Below are 8,700 nucleotides of genomic sequence, written 5' to 3'. Positions count from 1 at the left end.
AAAGAAACATTTTTGTTCTTAATAAGTTTTTCTCAGATTGATTGAAAGCGTCGTCGGCAAGGGATATGACAAATATAGTGTGATTGAAATATTATTCATTCATGTCATCTGCTAAAACAGCGGTAAGTCTACGTACTTAAAACGCAAAAATCTGGTGTTCGATTCCCTGCGGTGGACACATCAGATAGTCCCATGTGGTTTTGCTCTGAATCTAAAATCTGGTGTTCGATTCCCTGCGGTGGACACATCAGATAGTCCCATGTGGTTTTGCTCTGAATTGAACAAACTTTAAACCTCATATTGACCGTTTAGCACATAACAAGACTGACGTATCGATGTTGACATCGATACGAAATTTTAGGAATTGCACAAAATTGATAATTTTCCCATAATGTACTCTTGAAAATAAGCATTTTGATTTTTTTTTCTACGGTAAACCGTTCAGGAGATAAAGAGCGTGACAGACAGATGGACAGACAATTGGCTACTATATTTGCATATCATGTTTAGAATCTTTTTGTATCATTGTATTATAAACTTATTGTTTCAATCTTACTATTTTATATGCCCTTATGAACTGTGTCTTTAAAAGTCATGGAATAAAAGTTGCTAATATTACTATAAGGTTATAAAACGTCATGGATCCATAGATTTTCCGTGCTACTGTCATACAAATATCATTATTTTAATATTTGTGGGATTCTTGTTTTTTAGAAGAACCAAGATATATAAATCTCCCACATATATGAATATTTGGACATTAGACGAAAAAAACTTTTCTGCTAAGAAGTTTACGTTGAAGTATAAAGATCCTTCAAGTAACACGTATTTTTTTAACATGTTCTTTATTGACACAGATTTATGGGAGACACCACGTGCGGCGAAGGTATGGATCTCGCCTTCAGGATGAAGAAGAAGAAGAAATACGTGTCTCAGGTTATAAAGAATGGGAAAGTAAAATTGCTGTTGGCTACAAAAATATGGCAGCAGATGACAATCATTATAATGGTGAAGTGGCGGTAAGTTTCCCGTTGATTTACGAACATTGTAACCATAAAAAGAGTGATGTGTCAAGGCTTAGCAGATATTACTTCCAAACAGTACCTAAGTTATGGTTGACGTGATATGACATGACAGGAAATAAGGAATTTTAGGTTTATACTGAAAGCAGAAATGGCTTGAGATAAGAAATATTAAATTTATTCTCAAAACTTGTGAAAGCAACAGCTTTCAAATAAAATAACTGGCATGTTAAATGACAAGAGTGGAAATAAAAAAATATTTTTTGAATTATTTATGTTAAAGCTTAAGATACAACTTATATTTATGAATGCATTAGGTGACAAAAGAGGTACAGCCACTTCACAAAGAATTCAATCAATGCATGTAATACCATATAGTCCCGAACACCACAATACGACAAGGCTTTCGTGTCCCTCGTAACTATTATAAGAGATATAATTCAAAATCACCTAACCATCACCATCACACCCGTACCATGATACTATCCCGTACCTCTTCATAGCTGATAGAAGATTCTTACACATAAGGCATTTTTACAGTTGCCGTTAAACCCAGACTTGTTCACCTTAAACAAGCCCAAAGCAATCTACAGTGGCCGTTAAACCCAGACCTGTTCATCTTAAACAAGCAATCTACAGTTGCCGTTAAACCCAGACCTATTCACCTTAAACAAGCTCAAAGCAATCTACAGTTGCCGTTAAACCCAGAGCTGTTCATCTTAAACAAGCCCAAAGCAATCTAAGTTGCCGTTAAACCCAGACCTGTTCATCTTAAACAAGCTCAAAGCAATCTATAGTTGCCGTTAAACCCAGACCTGTTCATTTGAATCATGCCCAAAGCTTCTACAGTTACTGTTAACCCGGATCTTTCTGGATTTTAGTAAAGTTCGTTAATCTTACACCTTTTTTGGGTTTCACAGTAAAGTTCGTTCATCTTACACTTTCTTGGATTTCAGTAAATTTTATTCATTTTATATTTATCTGGATGTCAGTAAAGTTCACTCGTCTTCCGCCTTTTTTTTTTCTTTTTGGATTTCAGTAAAGTTCTTCTGTTTTTTTTTTGGATTTCAATAGAGTTCATTCATCTTCTTCTTTTTTCAATTTTAGTAAACTACAAAGAGCATACACATTTTTTTATGTTCAGGTGACATGTTATTAAAACAGAGAGTTTCACGGTTAGTTGTTTTGTATAGTTTTATTGAACTATTACCATCGGTTTTATATCAACTTATGAAATTTTATTTAGAATTGCAACAAATCACCGTATTTTTTATATTGATAGTTTTGTTTACTGCAAAGGTTAGACAGAAAATATAACATATGAAGTGAATACCCGTGCTTTGTTCAGACTTGTCAGAAACTAGCTTTACAATTCTTAACTTCTCATCATTATTTGTGTGTTTATTATCTGTATAATTAATACATTATCTTTATGATCCAGAAGTTGAACTTACACAAAATTTGAAATGTTCCTTTTTTCATTCATCTACCCAATGTAGAAAACAGTAAAGGTGGGTACATTTTCTTGAAGAATGACTTCTCTTGAAAACTTGCATATATATATATATATATAAACGTATACAATATGTTTTCTTCCTAACTGTCTATCATTAAATTTCATAAGTACTATATCATTACGTGGTAAATGTAACTACCACTGCGCATGTCAAAAGGAATAGTATATGAAATATTACTTTTATATCATCAATCACAATTCTGTATTTATGAATATATTGAATTAATATCATCACTCTGTAAAGAATTAGACGAAGTATTTAAAATATTTGACCGCATAATTATACAAATAAAATATATAAGTAGTTCGCAAGAACTGGTGAAGGGTTTAGACGCGATCTTATAAGTAAAGGATGTATTTGTAATTCTACTACACATATATACAAGCTGAGGTACCCGTCCTTTGTTCGGGTTATGAACTTGAAAAATGTGTGGATGGATACGATGATAAATAACGCAACAATCCTAGCTTTCACACAGTTTATTTATAATATAACATATGATTACAGTATTCATTATTAGCTTCCCAAAATTTTTGTATAAACTTTAACAACTCACTACGTATATACTTAAAACATGGTATACACTGTGCAAGGTCACGGGTCAAAGTAGGAAGTGTGTATAACTCATGAAACGGGCCTTCATATCAGCCTTATGGTTGCTGTTGAAGTAAAAACTTCAGCTGAGTTTATGTAATACTGCAATAGTGGCTGCCATTTTGGGGGGGGGCATTCCTCTCTGAGATATATAAGGCATTTGTGTGCCCTTCCCCCCCTCCTCCCCACACTGTGTGTATGTTGTGTTATAGAAAATTTAATAAAGATATTTTGTTTTGGTGTAAGATTGTGGCGACATCTTTGAATATAATCATCGTTAACTTATGTCAGAGATAATAAATGTTCAGTACCATCAATAAAGAGGGTTGGAAGATTTATAAACCCTCATTAGCATGCCCCTTGTTCCAAACTATTATCCCACAATTTTCTTGAGAGTGGCCCAGCGACTTAGGAGTAGTTAGATGACAGACAAACAGACACACACAGAAATTTTGTGTTTTATATTTATAGAGAAAAGATAGCTGATCTCGTAAGAAGTAACTATATAAAAGTATATATACATGTACGGGGGCCCGGCATGGCCAGGTGGTTAGAGCACTCGATTCGCAATCTGCGGGTCGCGGGTTTGAATCCCCGTCCCACCAAACATGGCCGCCCTTTCAGCCGTGGGGGCGTTATAATGTGACGTGTCAATCCCACTATTCGTTGGTAAATAGTAGCCCAAGAGTTGGCGGTGGGTGGTGATGACTAGCTTCCTCCCCTCTAGTTTTACACTGGTAAATTAGGAACGGCTAGCGCAGATAGCCATCGTGTAGCTTTGTGCGAAATTCAAAACAAAACAGACATGTACGCGTTAACATAAATATGTTAAGTGTTTTTATGTGTGCTAAAGTATCAGTCCCAGTATTTTTGACGACACTCATTGAAGTATTCAACATACAACAGAGCCTCAATTAACGGGCAGTGTCTTTATTCTCGTTCTCTATACGGACACTGGATAAAGAGGGCAGTTATCTTTGTATGCCTGTGTGGTATACCGCTAAATTTCAAACATCCCAGAAGGATGACCAATATTCAAACACTTGTGATGTTTATTAGATCGGCTCCGAACCATATACTGTGATAAAAGTTTTCACATATTTAAAGTGCAATCTTGTTACTCCGGGGAATTCTCTTTGTAAACACTGTAGGATACATAAGCTGATAAATTCCACATCTTGTTCTCGGAGCTGGGGTCAAGTCAGCTTATTTCTGTGAGTGTGCTTTGTTGCTCTCGATAGTATCATATTATAGTGTCATGTAAACAGTCGAAGTGGTGAGTTGTTGCTTTATTTTCAGTGGATTTTTACTTCAGTCGTTGACGGTCAAATATACACAGAAAATAAATGTGAAATGTTTAACAATTCAAATTCTGAAGAGAAGTACTTTGAATCCAGCTTTGTGTGGCTCATTTTTGATATTAAGGGCACTTTACTATAGAGGGCATTTGGATGCAGTCAAGGTTCCACTGTACTTAAGAACATCTGATCTTGCAGAGATAAAAAGAATACATAGATGGTTGAGTAAGTTATGTGAAAAAGATTTTGAATATGCAAATCAGCAAGTCACATGACGATCACAGCCGACATAAAGTCGTATTGGAGCGACATATATCAGAATTACATTTTGACATTGTTTAATTTATATAGGTAGTGTGATGCCACCGAAACTTGATCACTCATGGGAAAGATATGTAAGAGACCTTTCTCACGCAAAATATTCATACACTTACATCATAACAATGTGATCAGATCAGGGATTTAGAATGTCTAAGCCAGGAATATTCCATGTACTTAATAGCATTGGAAAACAAAAGAATATGGATCAACTTGGGGACCTAGGACCACCAATAAAGTATCTTAGCCATGTTAAAGCAATATGCGGTGTCTTGCAACAGATGAGAGTCCACAAACACAAAGGTCAGTGGCAAAAGCCGTCCAGTACCGAGAATAATCAAGAAGAATTTTAGTCTGGAGACACAAGTCACGTGTACACAAGTTGCTTTGAACTGTCGCATTTCTCAAGCTGCTGTAGGATGAAACTGGCATTCATGCTATTCCATACGAAGATATACCAGTCAAGAATGAATTTCTGTGTGATTGGACTGTTGAAACGGGCGCTAAGAAACCATCGTCCTCAATCATTAGAAAAAATGTGGAACGCCATCAGGGAACTAGAGGAGTGTGCTTTAGACATGACAGCCGTATTGCGAAGCCTTTTGCAATGGAAACTATGCTGTAGGACTATTGTCAAGATGCATGTTCGTCAGCTAGAGCGTGACCGGACGTGGCGAAATGGATTGGAAGGTCGTGGTAAGGCTCCAAAATCTTTTTACCATAACGTACTCAATCTCCCCCTCCTCTCTCACTCTATATATATATATATATAATACCTGGTGCCACGGGCGACATGTTTAGCATCTATACCTGTATATTCCAGACTGTCAGAAGGTGGGAAGCCGCTATCTGTAGGCTTATAATTAAATGATATATCACACCCTTTTCTAAGCAGGAATATCAATAAAACAAAATAGAAAAGTGATATATAGCCCACTGCACGTCAAATTTTCAAAATGACTATATATAATATAACAAAGAGTATCACACTTTTTAGATAAAACAAAATCACCTAATCAGCACCCCACATGCTGGACTTCCGCTCCTCTCAGACTAATCGTTCAGGGACAGAGAAAGAGATTGACTTGAAATATAAGTGATTATTAAAATATAAACCAGGACTGAACAAGCTGTTCACAAGACATTGATGAGAGAAAATATGCACATGAAAGATGAAAGCTTGTTTTAACCTTGGATAAGGCTTAGGTATGCTTGAATGACTGCGACAAAGAGAAACTGGTACCTACCATGAGGCGATAAGGACTTTTCAAAGTTAAAGTAATTTTTCTTCCAATTTTACAATTGCAGAAGGGTTCTTATATAAGGAAAGTTTAAACTTCACAGGGTGAATAGTAAAGCAAAGGTAAAGTCTAGTTACTATCAGAACATATTAATAGCAATTATGCGAATTACTATCAGAACATATTAATAACAATTATGCGAATTACTATCAGAACATATTAATACCATTTATGCGAATTACTATCAGAACATATTAATACCATTTATGCGAATTACTATCAGAACATATTAATACCAATTATGCAAATTACTATCAGAACATATTAACACCAATTATGCGAATTACTATCAGAACATATTAACACCAATTATGCGAATTACTATCAGAACATATTAACACCAATTATGCGGAATGAAATTCCTTCATAATGTGACCAGGAAGCCGTCACCATAAATTGCCACGTCACAGCGTCTACGAACTACAGAGAATAAAACGATATTCAAGTTATCCCCTTCCCCAACAAACCTGTGGAGTCACGTGATTGTGCATCCATAGATATCTCTGCGTTCGGTTTGCTTAAACGCGATCTTGGAAGCTCATGTTCACATGCAGTAAGGATTCAGTTGAAAATTTGACAATATAGCTGATCCTACTCTGATATTGCAGTCTTTTGCAAATGCTTGTTACAATCAAAATTACAGTGTCGGACAAACATGTCATCATAGCTATGAATCTGAGAACGATCAACAATACAAAACATACAGTTTAATGGAACGATTAATCATTGACACTGTTGGTGTATCTTCCTGCTTATGACATTGAGTTAACTTTCGGTTAATTATTCACATTATAAGATTAACTAGACTTGTTTTCAAAATTCGTGTGCCTAATAGTCTAAATTAAGACTAACTATAAGAAATAACTTAAATGTTTTCATGGGTTAACATGGTAAACATGAGAATGGTACAAGTGCTACGTGATTAAATGTTTTCATGTGTGAACATGGTAAACATGAGAATGATACAAGTGCTATTTGATTAAATGTTTTCATTTGTGAACATGGTAAACATGAGAATGGTACAAGTGCTACTTGATTAAATGTTTTCATGTGTGAACATGGTAAACATGAGAATGGTACAAGTGCTACTTGATTAAATGTTTTCATGTGTGAACATGGTAAACATGAGAATGGTACAAGTGCTACTTGATTAAATGTTTTCATGTGTGAACATAGTAAACATGAGAATGATACAAGTGCTATTTGATTAAATGTTTTCATTTGTGAACATGGTGAACATGAGAATAGTGCAAGTGTTATTTGAATGTTTTTGATAAACTCAGTGCATTAAATTTTGTTTAGCCTTTATTATATTTTAGCTTTGAAATCACCATAAATATTAGCTAAAATTCTATAGGAATCATTTTCTATTTAATTTTGTCCTGTGGGTACAGGAAGTGTATCAAGATATCTATATTTATTTGCTTGTTTATAATTAAACACATAGCTAGACAATGGGCTATTTGTGCTCTGTCCACCACGGGTATCGGAACCCGGTTTCTAGCGTTGTAAGTCCGTAGACATACTGCTTTGCCAGTGGGGAGTCTCTGTCTAAATAAAGGGATTTTTATAGAACAAACTTGAAATATCTGTGTTCTGTTACCTCACTCTTAATTTTTATTAATGTATAATTTAATTTCAATATAAAGTTCCTAATAAATCCGCTAGAAGCTATCCGTAATTACATAAATATAATTCTTTTTTTTTAACCATTACAGTTGATTAATAATTTGGATTATTCATATCTTGCCCATAACAAGTTTTTAAAATTTCTCTTCATATAAAGGTGTAAGTTTAAATGGATCTAGGTACACAAAACGTAGTAGAAATATGTCTACAAATTCCAAGAAATTCAGAAATCAATAAACTACCACTGACTACAGAAAGCATAAAAAATAAATAAAATAAGAAGTTTAAATTCTCTATCTTTTTGTAAGATCTATAAACTTTATTAAAATCACAAACCCAAATTCAACGGAACAACTAACAGTTCGAGAACCACCAAGTTCTAACGTGCAGGATGATAAAAGGGTAATTTGACACTTCCAGAAGTTAGTCTAATACCTGCTTTTGTCATCCACTCTGGTCGAATCTTAAATAAGGGCGACAAAGTAAAATTAGTTACATCTCGCTGATCACGGAAAGGAAAAACCCGTGGAACAAACAGAAAAAGACAGCATAATCGTACAAAGCAGCTAATAACCGTGGACAAGAAGAACTGGGTCGGATGAGCTTGTAGAGAAGATCGAGTTTACGTGAGAAAAAAAAGATCACGTTAAGCTACATGTTGTTTTTATGTATTCTTAATTAGTCTGTTACGGAAATAAACATCTACAGTCTACGGTATTTTATCACGAATACTAGTCCTATTGGATCCATTGCTTCGTGGTGTTTTCCACCAAAAGATCAAATATTTCTATCATTGTGGAATTTAATGAAGTAAGCCACAGAGTATTTTTTCATTGTGGAGCAGGTGAATTCTTTCACAGAGTATTTTTTCATTGTGGAGCAGGTGAATTCTTTCACAGAGTATTTTTTCATTGTGGAGCAGGTGAATTCTTTCACAGAGTATTTTTTCTTGTGGAGCAGGTGAATTCTTTCACAGAGTTATTTTTTCATTGTGTAAGCAGGTGAATTCTTTCTACAGAGT

The sequence above is a fragment of the Limulus polyphemus genome, unplaced genomic scaffold (assembly GCF_000517525.1).
Source record: "Limulus polyphemus unplaced genomic scaffold, Limulus_polyphemus-2.1.2 Scaffold56, whole genome shotgun sequence".
Classification (NCBI taxonomy): domain Eukaryota; kingdom Metazoa; phylum Arthropoda; class Merostomata; order Xiphosura; family Limulidae; genus Limulus; species Limulus polyphemus.
Note: the sequence above shows the minus strand (reverse complement) of the source record.